Below are 21,109 nucleotides of genomic sequence, written 5' to 3'. Positions count from 1 at the left end.
TTCCCACCCGCCCGCTACATTGTAAGGGCCATGTACGCTGGTCACTGCATTGAAAGGGGGCATGGACGCTGGTCACTGTTTTGAAGGGGAGTGAAGAACACACACACACAAAAAGGTAACTTGTTAATTTAACGTTTATTTCTATGAGGAGGAATAATTCTGAGGGGTCAAGCAAAGAAATAATTAAAAAATGACAAAAAAGTTATTTTTATAATGACGAGTTTTGCGGCTCCCAGTTTTTTTTTCTTCGGAAACGGGTCCAAGTGGCTCTTTTTGTCTTAAAGGTTGCAGACCCCTGATATAGAGCAGGGTCCTCCCTGCTGACCTCAGAGCATATCAGTAAGTACCGAAGGATGTGCTCCTTTAAGTTAGGTCATTTACGGCTTTGTACATCAGTATCAATGTCTTGAATTGGACATAGTAGCTCATTGGCAGACTGTCATCAAGGTCAGCCCCATATAGACTGCATTGCAGCAATTCAGGCTATTAGAGCAAGGATTACAGTCATACTGAATGACATAGCCAGAGCTAGGCATAGGCACTCCTTTTCACTGAGGCCTCCTAAGCCTCTTGTGGCAACTTTGCATCTAGGAGAACCCCCAAGCTATGTACCTGTTCCTACATGGCTGTTTTGATGCCTTACCCAGACCTGAAGTCAGACATAGATAGATCTAGATAAAACATTTCATCCAATAACATTTGCAGTTCCTTAGCCATCACTTTTTCAACTTGCCCAAGAAAGGGACATTAGCAACACGGCATTGGTTGATAATACCTCAGTTTATAGGGGTGGCCTCTTCAGGAGGAGGTTGCACCACCACTGCTTTCAAGATTGATCTATGCTGAAGATGGGCTTGACAGTCATTCCCTAGGACAGGCTGTGAATTGTTGTGCTCAACAAAGCTAGAAATCTCCAACATATTTCTTTGCTCCTCACCAAAGAATTATCAATGCTGTGTGGGAAGCCATGAAGGAATAAAACTGATCTACCCCTCAGAGTGTGATTAGAGCTGAACTTTTTACAGCCAGACAATATTAAGACTTCATACTAGAAGGAAGTCTGCAGTGCACTTGGTAAAGTTTAAGGCAAACTCTATTTCAGCTTCTGTTCAGTTTTCTCTATAGCTTCTTTCACACTAATGGCAATAGAATTACATTCATCTTCTGCTGTTTCTGGCCCATGGCTCTCCAGTCGGCCACAAGCCACAATTTGCATACACTTGTACACGTCTATTGGCATTAATCAGCCAAAACTGGAATTCAGGAGAACTTATGAGGAGAACTTAATCTTTCATGGGAAGTTGTTGTGGGAGGCAAAGGGAAATAGGTAGATGAATATGCAGTTGTATATTTATTCAGATATTGCTCTCTAGTAGAGCCAAGGCATAGGCTTACACACTAATTTATAGCTCTACAGAGCATCATCATTCTCTCCTTTCAACAAAAGGGAAATCGTATGCACAGCTGGTTAAACTGTTGACAAAAACACCTCTGTTTTCATGACACATAGTTCATGTAAGGCATTTTTGTTCTTTGTAGACTTTTGAGGAATGTTAAAAGATGGGCACCAGTTTCTCCCCACACATACATTAAAAGAGTGCATGAAGTGCATGAAGCAGAGTCATAGGGCTGTGTGGCTTAGCCACCCCTTTACCCATAATGTCAAGAAGCAGTGTGCCCTAACCAATGTATTTGTGTAGCACTCCTCCACTCGGGGGGGGGGGATTTGACCCAATCAGTGTCTCTCCTCCTATGGAAGAGCCCTAAAGAAACATAGAGGTAGGGGGGAAGTATAAGATTAGGAAAGTACATAAACAACACAGTAACAAAGCAACATGAAGCCTTGTGGGGGCCCAAATATGACTAGGGGTGGGGTGTGCGTCCACTAGGCGGAGGGTGAAATACCTGTTTTCACATCTCTGCCTAATGATACTCTAGTAGTGTAGCCGTCCTGATCTATATAAGGGCAGACAGTCTTTCAGGTATCCTGGTCCCAAGTTGTTCTGGGCTTTATATGTTAACTACAAGGCCTTTAACATGAAAACTAATTGGCAGCATGGGACATGCCTAGGATCAAGGCAGCAGGAGATGGCAGAGATCTGTGGATCTGTCAGCAAGGAGATTATAACAAGTAATTTAATGAAGATTTTGCAATCTCCAACCATAAATCTTGAGGGTGGGCCAGCAAGACTTCCTTGCATTTGTGCTAGCTCCCTTGCATAGCAGAGTGGTGATCACAGTTGCATTTTCATCATCTAGTCTTTGCATATATTGTAAGGGTAACTTTTTCTGCAGGCAGTCTGCTGTAAGGGTATAGACTCCTCACATTATAGGTGCTGGATTATCCTAGCAATGCATGAGAGGTGTGTGGCCTGGCAAACACAGATGTGATAAAAGGGTTGGAGCCAGGGAGCATGAGCCCAGTCTCCCCCCTTCCTGCAATTATAACCTTGTGGGAGAAAATGCCAGAATAGGCTTGTTAACATATCTAAATCTATCAAGATGCAAAGGTGTTTGGGGGAAGAGGCTAAAGGAAAACCAGCACCATATAAATTCATATTTCTCTCCTAAAATGTTTTACTGGTAGTGTAAACAACTGTTCTACTGAAATGTGCGGCCTGTGATTTTACACACACATTGAGCATACAGGTTATTTCCAAAACTATAGGTAAACCAGGTAAATGGTAATGGCACAGCTGTGATAGCAATAACGCAACGGGGGGGGGAGGCAGCTGTGGTTAGAGTCACAAACCGAAAAATGCTGAAAGGATAGGCTGGTTTCTGTTTAGTTTATCCCAAAATATCCCTGCAAGTTTTAAACTTCCTTAAGTCCCTCACCACCAAATTCTGCCCTCACACCAAGCAAAAATTTGTGCTGCTCCCTTGGCTTCCTGCTTGTATGTGATCACTTCCTCTCTCAGTGTTGTTTTGAGGTGGTGGAGTGGAGCTGCAGCTGGAAGGCAAACTCAATTGCTTCCCTTCATTGCCACCTGCCATGGTTTTCCTCCTCTGTGTAGCTTGCAATATTCACTGTGGAGTTCAGGAGCCCAACAAAGCATAGAAGATGCTAGAAGGTGAGCACACAAATAAACAGCCTGCAAGGAAACAAAGGTGGAAGAAACTGGGCAGTGATTTTTGAAGAAGTGCTTCTCCCTGAGGTACGTAATTTCTGCTTTTCAGTTGTTTAGAGCACTGTGGTCGGGGTGAAGCGTCATTTTCCTGCTTGGAATGAGCAGATACTTACAGTATTTGAAAATGTGGTTGATTAACATAATTTGATATTATACTAAGGATTCTTAGGCCTCACTCATAATGGTGAATAATACTTCCAATCAATTCAACAAGCTGAAATTTAGCTCACAAGTTCCACAAGTTACCCTGGTGACCAGAACGATTATGAAAAAGGGAGCCTTGTATGTTTCTGCTTGTATGTTGCCAAACGTGTTTCTTCAAAAGGTGAGGGAATTTCCTCACAGCCCAGGAAGCTGAAATTTGAAGCACCTGTAGGCCAAGACACCTGGGATTACTTAAAAAAAAAAGCCTGAACAAAAAAATGTGTCTATATACCTGCCTCAGAAAATGGCACATGAAGTGAAACTTCAACAGGAGTCAGCTAATAGTTAGAAAACTGTACATACAGCCCCCCCCCAATTACTCAAAGTTTGAGGGGGGAGTCATTCTTAACCAAATAGTTAACATTTACAGGGCAGAATAGCCACAGGTGGGCTGTATAATGTTGGGTTGTGGTAGTTCCATTGCCCTGTCACACACCTGCGTGTCAGCAGCTAGAAATGTGCTATCTATGCTTGCAGAGTGCAGGCTGAATTTACAATGTGCATGAGGATATGGAACAAGTCCCAGCTGAGGTCAGTCAAACAGGCAATTGACAAATGCACCATTTTGCCATTGTCTCCTGCTTGACATTTGGGGATAAACTTGGGAAATACATTGGAGCTCTGAGTCCTAAACTTCAGTTTTAGGGGCAGGGCCAGTAACAGAGGAAAGGAGAAAAGGAAATTGTGGGTGAAGTAGGTGTGTGTAAGTGTATTGGGGCAGGTGGTGGTGGTGGGGTTATCCCTTGTTAATTTTTTGCAAGGCTGGTGGATATAAGCTGAATAGTTGCAGAGTCTACAGGAGCACAGGGAAGATAATTAGAATATGCTAATTCATCCCAGCCCTTCAATTGTACTCAGTAAATTTATCTTTATAGTATCCACTTAATTTCCAGCATTGTTGCGATTGTGTGTTTCGCTTAATTTATATTTTATTAAATTTTCTGAGAGTTGCATCCAAAATGTCAACATTTTAGTAGCATTTAATGCTGCAGTAGTTAATGCTTGCCGTGTGTTGAATTTAAATAAGGAGAAAGGAAAGAAACCTATGAGAGAGCCCACAGCTTAGTGGTTGAGTATATGCTTTGCATGGAAAATGGTTCAGATTTAGTTGGCTATCTCCATTTAAAAAGGGTCAGCACAGCAGGACTAGGAAAAAACCAGAGATCTTGAAAAGCTCATGCTAGTCAGTGTTAGCTACTTCTAGGCAGAACCAGCTCAGTGTTAAAGCATCTGCTTTCTATGCAGGACATATGTTCAATCCTTGGCACTTCCAGGTAAGACCAAAAATGAAGGTTCAAAGCTTTAATCTTTAAAATCAATATTACACAGTTGGGACTTTTCCTTCTGAAAAGTCCTAGAAACAGGTGGCTGGAGAGTGTAGTGAATGTGTAACTTTCCTTAGCACACTAACCCTATTTCATGGGGTACAAAGGATGGGGTACACACACACACACACACACACACCTACTCCCCTGCCAAAGACTGGGACTGTGACAAGTAAAAACGGGGGGGGGGGGGGAGAGAGATATGAATGCTGCAGACACATGTCCTTGGATTTCTGTTGTTTAAGTCTTCCCTGAATTGTAATCCTTTTTTGTGAATTGTAATCCTTTTCCCAATTGGTCTTCTTAGTCTTCTTAGTTGCACTAGATCAGGCATGGCCAAACTTGGCCCTCCAGATGTTTTGGGACTACAACTCCCACCATCCCTAGCTAACAGGACCAGTGGTCAGGGATGATGGGAACTGTAGTCCCAAAACATTTGGAGGGCCGAGTTTGGCCATGCCTTCTCTAGACCTTCTCTGCAATTGGTTTCCTCTGCCTTGGCTTCTACATCCAAATTGCCTTTTCCCAGTTGGCACTGGGGCAGAACTTCCGTTATATACACATGGAATGGTGAAGCATAGTCCTATCCTACAAGATCTAGAATGCAATTGGTTGTGAATACAGCATAGCCAAAAACCAAGTTTGTCTCACCATTGTCCTCTTCACATGCATGGGAATAGCCTCAGTTTTGTGTAGGTCCAAAGCTTGTAGCAAAGAGCATAGTAAAGAGCAAAAGCGCATATTGGTGACACTGCTCATCTCCTAGGCCAAACCTATTTCTTATCTACTCCTGTAAGCAAAATCCATTCACATACAAACAAACGCCTCTGGAATGTTGTTTCCAAGCAACTACTAAAGCTTATCTGTTGTTCTTGAGAAGTTGCTAAAACTTCAAGGCTGCTTCATGCAAAAGTTAAACGTCTAACTGGATCGCAAACACAGCTTCAATAATAATGAAAGAATACAGTAAAGAGATTTGATACATGTTTTATAAAGCATAATATGTGAATATCATAAGCTTAAATTTCTATAATAAACATGCTTTGGGCTTATTGTGGTTGACAGTTTACTGAAATGATATCTGAAGATACAGGATGCATTTTAATTGTAACACTAGAGAGGGGCCTTATATTCTGGGGAGGTTCTCACTATGCTGCAGAAAATTCATTGAGCAGAGATCTACCACTGTCAGTGTACCCACTAGTAGTATAATTCAGCATGAATGTCTGAAAGTAAATAGCTCACCCATCTGTAATAAGACACATACCCACATAATTTTTAATTCCTACAATAAAAGAGTAATAATCACCCAGGTGAAAATTTATGTCATCTTCAATATTTGAAATATATACATAAGAAAATACCCTGGAAATTACTTATATGGAATATATACTTTTTTAAAAAAACAACAATGTAGACATAGTCTGAAATATTTTGAAAGAAGGACAAGTAGGAACTACTCAAATCCATCAAAAGCAACTCGGTTCAGACCATGGTTGTTGTCTTATCAGATTATTTCATTATTAAAAGTTGGAGCAATTAATTTAATTTACCTGGATGTTGGTAAACTGTTGACTCTGTCTTGAAAGAACTTGTTTTTGAGCTATTAAAACAGGAGAATTATGATGCTCATAAATGTCATGTCTGTCTTCTGCTTGGTATCAGTCATATGTACAATCTCAAGTGGCACTCAGAGCCTGTTCCTCTATGAAACTGAATACCATATGCTTATGCCAGAATCTTGTTCACTCTCCGAATTAACCAAACAAACCACACCGTCATATACTAAGGAAGTCACAGGCAGTTATTGCTCAATCTCTGGTGGCAGAATGCCACTTCATTCTCTGAGAAGTTGGATGCTGATCTCTTGGGTTGTGTATCTGGTTGGTGTGCCTGAATTTCATTTGATATTGACTCTGTGTCTTATAAAAATGATTTACTGAGCTTACGAAACTGAAAGGCAGTGAGAATATATGATGGGCACCATTCAGTGTTGTATATCAGTACTACACAAGTGCCACAACATGCCATGCATGCTCACTACTGCTGTTGCAATGGCCCAAGTGTTATCCAGGATTGGGGACCAGAAGCTTCCCTAAGCCCTGATCAAGAAAGAACCGGAATGTGCAGCACAATTCTGTATATGTTTACTTAGAAGTAAATCCCACTGGCTTTGATGGGGCTTGCTGCCAGCTAAGTGTGTATTAGGATTGCAGCTCTGGCATGAGTACAGTGGTACCTCGGGTTAAGTACTTAATTCGTTCCAGAGGTCCATTCTTAACCTGAAGCACCACTTTAGCTAATAGGGCCTCCCACTGCCACCGCACAGCCGGAGCACGATTTCTGTTCTCATCCTGAAGCAAAGTTCTTAACCCGAGGTACTATTTCTGGGTTAGTGGAGTCTGTAACTGTTGAATAGTGGGTAGACATGGCGGACGACACAGCGATTTCTCCAAAGCAGCTCTTTATTTTGTAAGCTGGAACAGAAAACTGAACAGCAAACAGCTCAGCCGGCCTGCTTTTATAGGCAGCCAGCTATCAACATTGTAGCAACAACAACCCAGGGTTTCCCGCCTAAAATAACTGACGTGGACCTGAGTGAAAACTATCTACAGTATCCCCCTGCTGGCCCAGGGTGAGAACTTCAGTACATAACAGTAACCTGAAGCGTATGTAACCTGAAGCGTATGTAACCCGAGGTACCACTGTACTGTGCTGACCAGGCCAGATACTTAACTTACCTGGGTTGTGTCCACTCTAGGGCATTAATGTGTATGCCTGTCATTGTTTCCACGTGCGCATTTGTGTGCACCTTCAGGTGCACATGAGCGCTTTCAGTTTAATGCTTCTGAAATCTTTCTTGGTGTTTCCTGGCCACACTGGTGGGTGGTGCTTGGCAGGTTGTATTTGTGCTGTGTGTTCTTGCCTTTCCCCTCGATTAGTATTTCCCTGCCCCTCCCTAAGCTCCAGAAACCTGAGATCCCCAGGGGGCATGCATGCGGGTATTTGCATGGGCATGCACACTTTTTTTAAAAAAATATTTTTTAAGTACAAGTTTCTCAACAGCAACTTTTGAACAAAAGAGCAGTCAACAACAATGATAAATGCGTGTGTTACTCCAAGCCAGGAAACATGAAGCCCATTATGGGTAATGTAGGTAGTTCCTTCATGCTAAAATATATCACAAAACAACAAGTACAGTGGTACCTCGCAAGACGAAATTAATTCGTTCCGCGAGTTTTTTCTTCTTGCGAGTTTTTTGTCTTGCGAAGCACGGTTTCCCATAGGAATGCATTGAAAATCAATCAATGCGTTCCTATGGAAACCGCCTTCAGACCAGGTCCGGGGACAGTCTGTCCCCCGACCTCTTCTGAAGGCTGGGGGGGGGGGACAAGGGCTTTTCTTCCCACCGCCAGCCTTCAGAAGGCTGTTCTGAAGGCTGGCGGTGGGAAGAAAAGCCCTTCTCCCCACCTCCCGCCCCGCAAGCTCCGGACTTTTAAAATGCTGGGGGTCAGCAGCGAAGGCTTCGCTGCCGCCCGCCAGCATTTTAAGATCGCCCGGGACAGCGGAGAAGTCTCCGCTGTCCCGGGAAGGCAGGCGGGGGGGGGAGCAAAGACTTTTGCCCCCCGCCGGCCTTCAGAAGAGGTCCAGGACCTCTTCTGAAGGCTGGCGGTGGGCGAAAGTCTTTGCTCCCCCCCGCCTGCCTTCAAAAGCCGTCCGGGATAGCGGAGAAACGCGCTGCGCTTCTCCGCTATCCCGGGAAGGCAGGCGGGGGGGAGCAAAGACTTTTGCCCCCCGCCGGCCTTCAGAAGAGGTCCAGGACCTCTTCTGAAGGCCGGCGGTGGGCGAAAGTCTTTGCTCCCAAACGCCAGCATTTTAAAAGAGGTCCCCGGAGATTTCCCTATGGGCTTTCTTCTTGCGAAGCAAGCCCATAGGGAAATTCGTCTGGCGAAGCACCTCAAAAAACGGAAAACTATTTCTTCTTGCGAGTTTTCCGTCTTGCGAGGCATTCGTCTTGCGGGGTACCACTGTAAAAAGAGAATTGGCACTGTTTGAACACACAATTCCAATGCCTAACTTTTTAATAATTAGAGTATGGTGGAACTTTCTTGTTGCAGTAAGTATGAAAAGAGCCCATAGTCTTAAATCAGTTCTTCTTCCCTGGTTCCCCAGTAATCTTTGCGCCAGAGACAGCTATGTGGTGGCAGCTATCCTGAGTTAAGTGCTAGTCTGAAAATTATTGTTCAGGAGTTTTAAAAATAACCTCAGAGAGTGTCTGCACATTGCGAAATGTGTGAACTAACCAGGGTTGTCCCTGGGATCATGATAGGCCAGAGATAGCAGCCAAAGGGCTCAGTCTCCCATCTTATAGCTCCACAACGTCTGGTATTTTCGTCATTATCTTTCAGCACTGGCAACAGATACTAATGCTATAAAACAAAATTAATTATACCTCTAAATGAGTATGCATTGCACATGCCTGATTTTGTTTCAGGGTGAGCTGAGTTAAAGCAAGGAAACTTAAATCATTAAGATAGATTTATTCTAATTTAGAAGCAAGTCTGATTGGACAAGGGGAGACTTATTTGTCAGTAGGAATGTACAGGAGCAAGATGTAAACATATAGAATTTTCCACCAGCAAATGCTGGTAATACACACTGATCAATGGAGACATAAATATTAACAAGAATAGTCATAGTTTTAGTTAATATTACTGTTGCATGCCACCTCAGTCTCTGAATGGTGCAAGATTCCAGGGGCTCCAGTCTAAACAACTCATATATTCAGTCTGAGCCTATGATGGAGAGCTTCACAACATTAATGTCCCAAGGGAGCCTGCCTTCCCCCAGCAACTCATAACATTACTTATGTAGAGTGCATAAGTGTAGGTTTTAACATAAGAAATAGTAGGCCCAAAAGTTGGATCTGAGTGCCTCAGCACACTCCCCACTTGTGATTCCCAGCAAATTGTATTCAGAGTCATACGTCATACTGCCTCTTACAGTGGAAGTGAAACAAAGTCATTGTGGCTAGTAGGTGTTGATAGCCTTATTTGTCTAATCCTCTTAAATCCATCCTAGCCTGTGGTTACTATTTCTTGTGGGAGCTAATTCCACAGTTAAAATGTGCACTGTGTGCACTTTTGTTTGCCCTGAATCCAGCTTCATTGGATGGGCCACCCCTTTTTCCTTTTTAATGGTTTCCTTTTTATGCTTAAGGGCTGTTCTTTTAACAGAACAAGAGAGAGACAGGCTGGATCTACACACACACCTTTAAAACGTTATTAGAACGATATTAGAAATATTGTTCTAAAATGTCAGTCCCATTTAGTTTCTCTTTCGTCGTTGTTGTTATTTAGTCATTTAGTCGTGTCCGACTCTTCGTGACCCCATGGACCAGAGCACGCCAGGCACTCCTGTCTTCCACTGCCTCCCGCAGCTTGGTCAAACTCATGTTTGTAGCTTCGAGGACACTGTCCAACTATCTCGACCTCTGTCGCCCCCTTCTCCTTGTGCTCTCCATCTTTCCCAACATCAGGGTCTTTTCCAGGGAGTCTTCTCTTCTCATGAGGTGGCCAAAGTATTGGAGCCTCAGCTTCATGATCTGTCCTTCCAGTGAGCACTCAGGGCAGATTTCCTTAAGAATGGATAGGTTTGATCTTCCATGGGACTCTCAAGAGTCTCCTCCAGCACCATAATTCAAAAGCATCAATTCTTCGGCGATCAGCCTTCTTTATGGTCCAGCTCTCACTTCCCTACATCACTACTGGGAAAACCATAGCTTTAACTATACGGACCTCTGTCGAGAAGGTGATGTCTCTTCTTTTTAAGAAGCTGTCAAGGTTTGTCATTGCTTTTCTCCCAAGAAGCAGGCGTCTTTTAATTTCGTGACTGTTGTCACCATCTGCAGTGATCATGGAACCTAAGAAAGTAAAATCTCTCACTGCCTCCATTTCTTCCCCTTCTATTTGCCAGGAGGTGATGGGACCAGTGGCCATGATCTTCATTTTTTTGATGTTGAGCTTCAGACCATATTTTGCACTCTCCTCTTTCACCCTCATTAAAAGGTTCTTTAATTCCTCCTCACTTTCTGCCATCAAGGTTGTGTCATCTGCATATCTGAGGTTGTTGATATTTCTTCCGGCAATCATAATTCCGGCTAGGGATTCATCCAGCCCAGCCTTTCACATGATGAATTCTGCATATAAGTTAAATAAACAGGGAGACAAAATACAGCCTTGTCGTACTTTCCCCATTTTGAACCAATCAGTTGTTCCATATCCAGTTCTAACTGTAGCTTCTTGTCCCACATAGAGATTTCTCAGGAGACAGATGAGGTGATCAGACACTCCCATTTCTTTAAGAACTTGCCATAGTTTGTTGTGGTCGACACAGTCAAAGGCTTTTGCATACTGTAGTTGATGAAGCAGAAGTAGATGTTTTTCTGGAACTCTCTAGCTTTCTCCATAATCCAGCGCATGTTTGCAATTTGGTCTCTGGTTCCTCTGCCCCTTTCATTACGTTTCCACAAAGTCTACCCCGTTTAAGATAGCTAGTACCTTTGCAACGCCCTCTGCTGTCACATTTCAATAACACATTATTAAAGTCCTAAACTAAGCGTAATATGACCCTTACATTTTTAAACGTTTTCTTAACCCTTTCCTAATGTTATGAAACATGAGTGTAGATTCGCCCACAGTGGGGATGACCAGCTGCAAAAGCAGCAGCAGCAGCAGCAACAATGAAAGGTTTCAGTAGTTTATTTATTTTTAAAAATTAGTTTTTATTAAAGATTTTCTTGTGTAATAAATAAACAAAACAAACAAAAAGAACAAATAGTGTCTCCACTTTCAATTCAGAGATTCTTTTTCATGGTTTGTTTGCATTCAGTATGTCATGTACATTGTGCGTTTGAGGGGAAATGAAGCTATCTAGCCCCTCTGAGATTCTCATTGAATAGCAGGAAATGCCCCCAAATAAATTATCATTTCTATGCAACAATTAGAAGTACAGATTTCTTGCTATTGCTCTCATCTTTTCAGTCCAAGGCAAAGATTTAAAAATATGTTTAAAGAAAATAAAAGTTGTAGTTATTTTGTAGTCTGCTATAAGCAGTGCTTTTTTCCTAAAAAAATGTTTAGGGGTACTCTCATTTTCCTACTCATATTGAAATACTGCCCCTCAGTGAGGCTAAACTTAGATTCACAAAATGTTTAGGTATATGCGTCCCCCTTCGTCTCTCCAGAAAAAAATCACTGGCTGTTAGTAGGTTCTGGGTCTGAAAAAATTAAAGACTGCAATAATAATATTTTTAAGTACTTTAAAAAAATGTCCTCTTCTCATACTTACATTATATTAATTTTACCACAGAGCCTAGGACTTGCCGATCAGAAGGTTGGCGGTTCGAATCCCCGCAATGGGGTGAGCTCCCGTTGTTTGGTCCCTGCTCCTGCCAACCTAGCAGTTCGAAAGCACGTCAAAGTGCAAGTAGATAAATAGATACCACTCTGGCGGGAAGGTAAACGCCGTTTCCGTGTGCTGCTCTGGTTCGCCAGAAGCGGCTTAGTCATGCTGGCTACATGACCCGGAAGCTGTACACAGGCTCCCTCGGCCAATAAAGCGAGATGAGCGCTGCAACCCCAGAGTTGGCCACAACTGGACCTAATGGTCAGGGGTCCCTTAACCTTAATCTTAAAAATGAAAATAGCTCAGTGAATACAATCTGCTTGAATTGCTAAGAAGCATTTCTGTATAAACTTGTTTCAGAGAGATCCAATAAATAAATAAATAAATAACCACATGGTTAGAGGAAAAGCTCCATCATGACTTAAAAATAGCAGATAAAATCTGAATTATATGAAATGACTGTTCTTCAGAGTAGAAAGAAATGTTAAAGAGAATGATTAAGAGTGTTCTGTGTTGTTTTAATATGTTATTTTATTTGAAGCAAAGAGATGTAAACACTACTATGTTTCGCTTATGAACACCAATGAAGAATGTGATAGATACCAGATGGGATGAGTGATGAGTCACAACTCTCGGGTCAGAGAAGTGCAGCACAAAAGATGGGTGGGATTTAACGTGGTAGGTTAATGTGGGTTAATGTGCTAGCCTTTTTCCAGACATCCATCTGGCTGCTTGCTATGGGGCTAAACTGGTAGTGTTTGCAGTTGCCATGTAGACAGGCTCACATACAACAACAGCTTGTGAGGCATAAAATGCTGATCAATTCACATTTGGGTAGCACTCACAACAATGATTTTTTTTTTCTGTTAGAAGTGGCCTAGAATATAGGAAACCAAACCCATTTCTTAACAATGTGCTTGTTTTGAAAAGAAAAGAGCACGTACTGTTGACCATGAGAGTCATCTTAAAGGCACTGGAGATTTACAGGTAGATAAAATACCTAGAGAGGAGATGGAGAGCATGTATTGTCATTTTGTTTGGTGAGTCAGTAAGAATGTCAGGAAAGAAGAATAAGCAGCACAGAGCACTGAAATATGTCTCTAATCATAAGTAAAATAAAATAGACAATGAAGCAATGCCCATACATTTGCAACTTCAAGGGGCCACTCACACATTTTAATTTGCTTAAGATAATTTATATGTATAGATATGTATTTAAATATAATTACTATAATTTAAATAGACTTAGGGTGGGATCCAACTAAGTTCTTGCATGCACAAAATGAGGTCCGCTCACACAATGAGACCTCACCCCTCCCAACCTCAACACCCTGCACCTCCAAAATATGCTCCACAGGGCTGAAGGAAACCCTAGAATGGGTTTGGGGCCACACAGGGAGAAGAGATGGGGGAGGTTCCATTGCATGGATTGACCTTTTTTGTCACATGCATAGCCCACTTAGCACTGCGTTCAGAAGAGTGCAGCCAAGTGACCTGTGCTCATTCTCTGTCTGATGTCCAGGTGCAGACTGTTGGTCAGCAACTTCAAAGATCCCTGTTCTCTCCTTAGGATTCTTTATCTTTAAGCTGGACTTCAAGTGGACAGACTTCCAATTGGACAACTACTTCAAATAGAAGAGTGCCCTTAGTAAAGCGGGATACCCCAGCAGCTTTCTGTGGTGTTGAAGCAGAAACAGCTGGCTAGGTTGCATTGTGAAGCTGGTCTCCTGGCAAGAGCATCACTGCTGCTTACTGGGACAGTTCCATGGGGTGTGCTACAAAACCAGCCTCTTGGTCGTGGCACAACTTATTATTTATTAGGGGTAGTAGTCCACTAAGTTTTACCCAGTGAAATGCATAAACAGGTCTACGTTAAGCCCTTCCTGTGGGCATCTAGTTGGCTATCATGAGAACAGGATACTGGACTAGGTGCACAACTAGTCTGTCTGTTGCAGCAGGGCTGTTCTTATGTTCTTAATGGGTCTACTTTAAGTAAAACTTAGTTGAATAGTGCCCTAGTACTTATTTGATTTTCTTTTTTTGTACCCACCCTTCACCTTTGAGGCCCCACTGCGGGTTACAGCAATTTAAAAATGTAACATCAAAATCAGTTTAAAACTAACTGCAGTCAAGAAAGTAGGGTGTTGTTGTTGTTGTTGTTTAGTCGTGTCCGACTCTTTGTGATCCCATGGACCAGAGCACACCAGGCATTCCTGTCTTCCACTGCCTCCTGCAGTTTGGTCAAACTCATGCTGGTAGCTTCAAGAACACTGTCCAACTATCTCGTCCTCTGTCGAATTCAGTTTGGATGACCATCATATCTACTACTGTGGGAAAGAATCCCGTAAAAGAAATGGAGTGGCCCTCATAGAAAGTAGGGTAGGTCCTGGAAATATAATTATTTGGTTGCTATTTCAAGGTGCTCATGTTACCGTTGAAAGTCACAAACAATTTAGGCCCCAGATATCTGAAAGACTGGCTTTGTCCCTATGGATCCTCTTAGAATAATAGAATTGTAGAGTTGGGAGAGACCTGAAGGGTCATCTAGTCCAACCCCCTGCAATGAAGGAATCTCAGCTAAAGCATCCATGACAGATGGTCACCCAACCTCTGCTTACAAGCCTCCAAGGAAGGAGAGTCCACAACCTCCTGAGGGAAACCATTCCACTGTAAAACAGCTCTTATAGTCAGAAAGTTTTTTCTGATGTTTGGTCGGAATCCCTTTTCTTGTTGCTTGAGGCCATTGGTCCGAGTCCTACCCTCCAGAGCAGGAGAAAACAAGTGTGGGTACTAAGATTGGCAGGGGACTCTCTTAGTAGTGCCTTGGTAGCACCTTGACCCTTGGAAGTGGTGGTGGCCTGTCAAAAGGCATTCTCTGTAGAAGTATTTAAGTTTTGAGGGCTCCCTCCCCACAGAGGTGCAACTGGCATCTTCATTATGCAGCTTCCAATGAACGTTGAAGACGCACCTCTTTAGGACCCACCTTATTTTTGCGATTGTAAATTGTTTAGAACTGTTTTCAATATTGTACTTTAATGTTGCAACCTGCCCTGGAACCCTGGGGTGAAGGACAGGTAATACATAGTAATAAGAAGTACATATAACCATAACAGCCACAATAATAACTCACAGGTGTCAGTTGCCAGCGTAACAGCTTCCACATCCTGGGAAGTGTGGGCCAGGGTGGTGGCAAAGTCAGGGTGGTGCCAACCCACCAATATAACCAATCTGGCCCTCCCACCAAGATAGCCACACATCTCCATAATTGCTGCCACCCTGCCCCAGTCATCAGCAACAACGCTGCTTTCAGGAGGCTGGTTCTACAGCCCTGTTGTGCTGGCCACACCTATGTAAAAGTCTGTATAGTGTATGGGGGAGGCAGTGTATCTGAGTGAATGCTGCCTTTGCTGTGAGTCCAACTCTCCAGGTGTTTTGTAGAGTGTTTAATGAGCTGCAGTAGTTGTGTCTGTGTAAATGAATTCTACACTAAACAGTGGTCAACCTTTGTCTCTGCATGCGCGTGCGCGCGCGCACACACACACAGAGTCTTTCAAGTAGATTTTTAAAGAACTACAAAATAGAGAAAACCAGATGCTCACAATAAGTGTAAGACTACATTATTGCTGCAGTTAATAAGCAAGGGTTATTGTTCTGGGGGAAATCATTAATTGTGCACATTCTTTCTTGGACAAAGACCCATTCCATTTGTCAAATTACTTGCTTAACCCATCAGACTTTGAAGGTGGCTTAACAGACTGCTGCTAAAATAGTTTATATAAATAGGCTCTTTTGAATCGTTTAATAGGTAGAAATACTTCTAAACACAGCACGTAGATGACCTGTGTGGTTTGCCGCCCAAGGTGTAGTAGTAGTGGCCACCAACTTGTATGACTTTACGTGTTGAAAAGAGAAAAGAACATTGACTAAGACAGAAGCTGAGATGTGCTGCATTTTCAGTGGTGCTTGAATTCAGCTTTGCAAAAAGAAATTTCATGAAGGCCACAAAATCTGGCAAAGGGAATGGAGGAAATGTAAATTAAGTTGCCTCCTGATGGAGACTTTGGAATAGAATGAAGGAGAGCTTTAGTGAAGAGTGGGTGTTCAGTGCCAGAAGATATATACAGTACCTGCCTTGAACTAATGTAATATATGGACTGCCTGCAAATTTCTCAAGCCCCCAATCTCTGACAGCTGAACAATCATCTGTTGACATGTCAGCAAGACACCACTCTAAAGTGGAGTCGATGGGGGTCTAAAGGCCCATAGAAAAAGCGATGTGAGTGGGCTGTAGTTAGCAAGTAATTTTACACTTTCAGCAAGCTGTCTCTACACTTCCAGAAAGGCAGAAACCTTTATGACGCTGGTCAGGAAGTTAATTTTGAAAGTAGTGAACTTGTAAATGAGTGGAAAGGCATGAGGCACTGAAGTCAAACAGAAATCTCCAAAGAAGACTTTCAGAGGATGATGTGATGGAACCAGCACATATTATAAAGATAAATTTTTGTATTGGCAATATTATTATTAAAAACTATTGAGGCAGCCACAGTATGTTTATGGATTATCTGTTGCTATGGAAAACCCTCTTCAGTTTACTTTATTTCCACCTTCTACGTTCTTTAGTCCTGTTTATCTTATCCTGGAGTGTGACTGTAAAAGGTATAGGGTTTAGGCTCTTTTTCATTTATTTGTTATTTGTATATTTAGTTCTTAAATTTCTATACCACCCTTCACCCAAGGCTCACAGGGCAGTTTGCAACATAAAAACGCAAAAATACATACCATAGTAACAAACAAAAAAACCCCCTCTCTCTCAAACACACAGTTTAAAAGGCCATAAATTGTTTAATTAGCAAAAGGCCTGGGAGAAGAGGAATGTTTCTGCTTGGCAGCTGAAGATATGTAACCAAGGTGCCAGGTGGACCTGGCAGTCAGGGCAGTCGGGCCAGGACTGGCATTACATGCTCAAATCGTTTTGCAACCCGGGCATTAAATTCTGCACCAGCTAGGTAATCTAATCTAGAGGTTACCAGAGCATAGACAGCAGAAGTTAGGCTATTCCTGTCCATATAGGGGCACAGCTGGGCTGTCAACCAGATTTGCCTCATTGAACTGTCAATCCATTTTTGTATCCAAGACAAGCTGCAGTTCCCAGGAGAATACTTTAGGGGAAGCCAAGACTGTTAAGAGTGTTATAAGAGAGTTTTTAATGTATTGTGGGATGTAGCAGCTGAATCTGGTTAGGCTCTCCCTTCAGATCTTCACACACAGGCACTGAGGAAGTCTTTCCCCTGTATCTTTGTGGAATACAAGGTGCATAGCTGCCAACATTTCCCTTTTTTAAGGGAAATTCCCTTATTCCAAATAGGATTCCTCGCAAGAAAAGGGAGAAGTTGGCAGCTATGACAAGGTGCAGCAACAGCTTACTGCAAGTGTTGGCTGGGACAACCACCTGCGGTCCCACACTCTAATCAAGTACAAAAGCCTGCCTGCCTCCTTTATAGTCAGTCAGTCAGTCAGTCTCAGGCTACCTTGTGTTGAGTTCAGCAGCATGGCAAGCATGCAAGTGTTTCCCTACAAAAGCACAGGCAGATGACCTTTTCTCCCTTAGCCCAAAGCCATCCACATCAGTAGTAGTTCCTTGGCTGAGAGATGTCCTCAAGCTCATACCCAGTTGACCAGGACATCACAAGGAGGCAGCAGCCATCTTGTTCATGTAGATCACAGATCGAACAAAATGGTGCAGTTTAAGGACAAATAATGGATTCATATTTGATGCTAAATCTTTGACTAAAATGGGAGGTGATGACCTTGAAAAGTGTATCTTTGCACTTTGAGGGAGACGTGGATTCAACAGAGTTGTTGGTTGAGTTAAAGAGGTGGTTGTTGATACTCACTAGAACTCAAAATGTTGAAATTGCTCCCTGCCCCTCTGCAGAAAAATAAGCCAATCAATCTGTGCTCATCTGTGTTGCAAGAATAACTAGTAAGATTCAACACTTATTTCAGATGAACATAAATTTGGGTGAGGCTTGGATTACAGTGTTTTCATTTAGGACTTATCATCCCAGAAGGTTTGGAAACGTTAATTTCATTTAATAGGGCACTAGAGAATTAAACCTTAAATCATAATACTGTTCTTTATCAGTGTACTGGATATCACCAGTTCACCACATGACCTGCCTATGTGGATATCACACAGTATGCTTTGTGTGTGTGTTTGCTCTTTCTGTTTATGGTATTTAAGAGCATCACTTATGGAAATAATGGCTTGCTTATTGTTGCTTTAATTGTTTTCAGTGTAGTTTTGTTACAACATATAAAGTACCGGTAATATTCTCCACTCCTGCTGTAATAAAAAGTGACCACAATGAATGTATTATGATACATAATTCCATATTGCATTGCAGCTTCATATATATAACTAAGTGATATTTTATGCCTGACTTGCTTTCATACCTTTAAGGGGCGCCTCATGACTCTCTTGCCCAGGGCTCCCCAATCTGTCTTGGACCACCACCGATACTGGTGCAATATATTATTCAATTTGTAGTGATGTTACAGCAGCACTATGATAACATATACCAACAATTTAGCAGAATCTCCATCACGTCCTTTTTCCCCAGAGAGGAAGAAACCTCTCTTGATGAAAACAGTAATTATCACTCATAGTATAGCAGGCAACTGCTATGGATAATGATTCTTGAACTTTTAAAAACCAACCTATGAACCAGTCTTCACCCCATACCCATTCATTGACTTGGGAATAATTTACCTTGGGTCCTTGCAGGTTCATCAAGTGTAAAGGTAAAAGGGACCCCTGACCATTAGGTCCAGTCACGGACGACTCTGGAGTTGCAGCACTCATCTCACTTTATTGGCCGAGGGAGCTGGCGTACAGCTTCCGGGTCATGTGGCCAGCAGGACTAAGCTGCTTCTGGCAAACCAGAGCCGCGCACAGAAACGCCATTTACCTTCCTTCCGGAGCGATACCTGTTTATCTACTTGCACTTTGATGTGCTTTCTACAACAATATGCTGCATTGTGGAGTGCTCTTGTTTAGGGTCCCAGCCACCCAGCTATGTCCTGATACAGGTTACACAATTTCATTCCCTGCTCAAGGTTTTCAGAGTGTTTTCAAACATCCCCACTCCCCATCCCACTTCCTGTAGCCACCAAGCATGCTCACTGGTGTTCGAGGTCCCTCTGCCCATTTAGGGCTTTTCCTTTTTAAGTTTTTTAATACACCAAATGTTGTTCAACAGTGTCAGTTCATACATTCAACGGCATTTCATCAAATGTTGGTTAATCAAGTGCTTGTATGAACCAGCCCTTATGAGACACCTAATATTGTTCAAGTGGGTCCCAATTCACTATCACACAAGGATTTCTTTAAAATGGGAGTGGAGAACAATATAAAGATCTACTGATTGCTATGTGAGAGATTTGCAAGTAAATTGGCAAAAGTTTATGGCACGCAATAGCTTAATGATAATAAGTAAACTTGCAAAAAAAAAAAAAACCATTTGCCATGTACTCATTTCTTATCTGTAAAGTAGGAATATTTATTGGATGCCATTCACCATTTATTTGGGAAGCTCTGCTGACTAGATAGTGTTTTGTATTAGATCTTTGATCTGCAGTATACTGTATATGTACCTGCATATGCAGGTTTCCCCCATTTTTAGTTCACAGAATACAGCTGCTACACATACACGGGGATTAGTATTTTGAAGTAAGCTCTGGTTAATGGACATCAGGGTTCTTGTAAAAAAAAAATCTTTTCAAGGTCCCTTAAACTTGAAATTGATTATTCTTGCACAGTACCATTTCATCTATTTAACAGTTGTATTCTGGGAGTTTAGCATAAAAGTGGAAGGAGGATTTTTATTATGTAGAATCAAATCATTTTGCAGGGTGGGGGGACAAGCCCAAGGTTGCATGATTTGTTTTTAAATGGATGAATCTGTTTTTCAGATTCTCATGTGAAGGTTAAAACTAATGTAAAATTTTCAGTTTTTGCTGTTTGTGCATTTACTTTTGTATTGTACAGAAGTTTTAACCTTCACTTATTTTCAAAACCAAAGAATTGTGTTTTTTTTTTTTTACTAAAGCTAAATGAGAGGGAAATGTAACCAGTCATTATTGAGAACTGTACCCAAGGTAATATATTTTAGTAATACACAAACTAGAATGTGCTGTGGTTCATTGTTTTATTTTGACATCAAAGCTGAGAAAATCTTGACAGATCAGATATCCTGCTGATTTTTTTTCTGAAGCTGCTTGTAACATTTTTTGAAAGTGCAAAAAAAGGAAGTTTACCCTTTTTAAACTTTTCTTTCATTTAACAAAGCAATATTCTAACAAAACAGAGACATCAATTATACCATTACATGCATCAGCAAAAGAGCAGAATAATTCAACAAATACATTATGGCCCGTGAGCCTCATAATAAAGGGAAAGCTTTACAATGAAAGGATATTGTAGTGCACAAAAAGCTTCATTTTAAAAATATATACAATAAGGTGGCATAAAGTGGCTTGTTGAGTTTATTCTCTGACTAGCATCCTTCTGCCATTCTTAGATGGGCACTTCAAGATTGAGTACACTGCTTGTTGTTGTTTTTTGTTTGTTTTTTTAGAAAAAGGTGCACAGCAGGACAACATTCCTACTAAAATACAGGCTTGCAGCATGGCAGCATATAAGTTTAGGCACATTTGAATGCAAAAAAAGTAGATTCTTTACAAAAATCTCTTTAGAACAGTGCAAAGTTGAAGTGCCCGTCAAAAGGCAATGATCACGTACAGAACAATATTCCAGACAGTAACACATCCATATTTGAATTAAAACTAGAGAATGCATCTATAAAGAGAAGGCTTTTCATGTAAAAGAAAAATTTTGGTACCCCAAGATTTATGTCACAATTCCACTCCAACAATGTTTTATGTACTAGGACAGATAGCATTAAGATCAAGTCTTGACTCAGCAGTCACTTCAGTTCTGAAGACTCACTTCACAAAGCCACAGTAAGATACATTAGAAAA

General features: G+C 41.8%; 1 long non-coding RNA gene across 1 annotated transcript in view; it reads left to right on the top strand.

The window, feature by feature from the left end:
* Window positions 1-3,063: 3,063 nt before the first annotated feature.
* Window positions 3,064-21,109, top strand: part of LOC128410663 (uncharacterized) — a 114,601-nt gene continuing 96,555 nt past the window's right edge. The window contains exon 1 of the long non-coding RNA XR_008329569.1: window positions 3,064-3,158. This is a non-coding gene — a long non-coding RNA (uncharacterized LOC128410663). The remainder of the gene's footprint in view (window positions 3,159-21,109) is intronic.

The sequence above is a fragment of the Podarcis raffonei genome, chromosome 3 (genome assembly GCF_027172205.1).
Source record: "Podarcis raffonei isolate rPodRaf1 chromosome 3, rPodRaf1.pri, whole genome shotgun sequence".
NCBI classification, from domain to species: Eukaryota; Metazoa; Chordata; class Lepidosauria; order Squamata; family Lacertidae; genus Podarcis; species Podarcis raffonei.
This window is presented reverse-complemented; position numbering and strand designations above follow the sequence as displayed.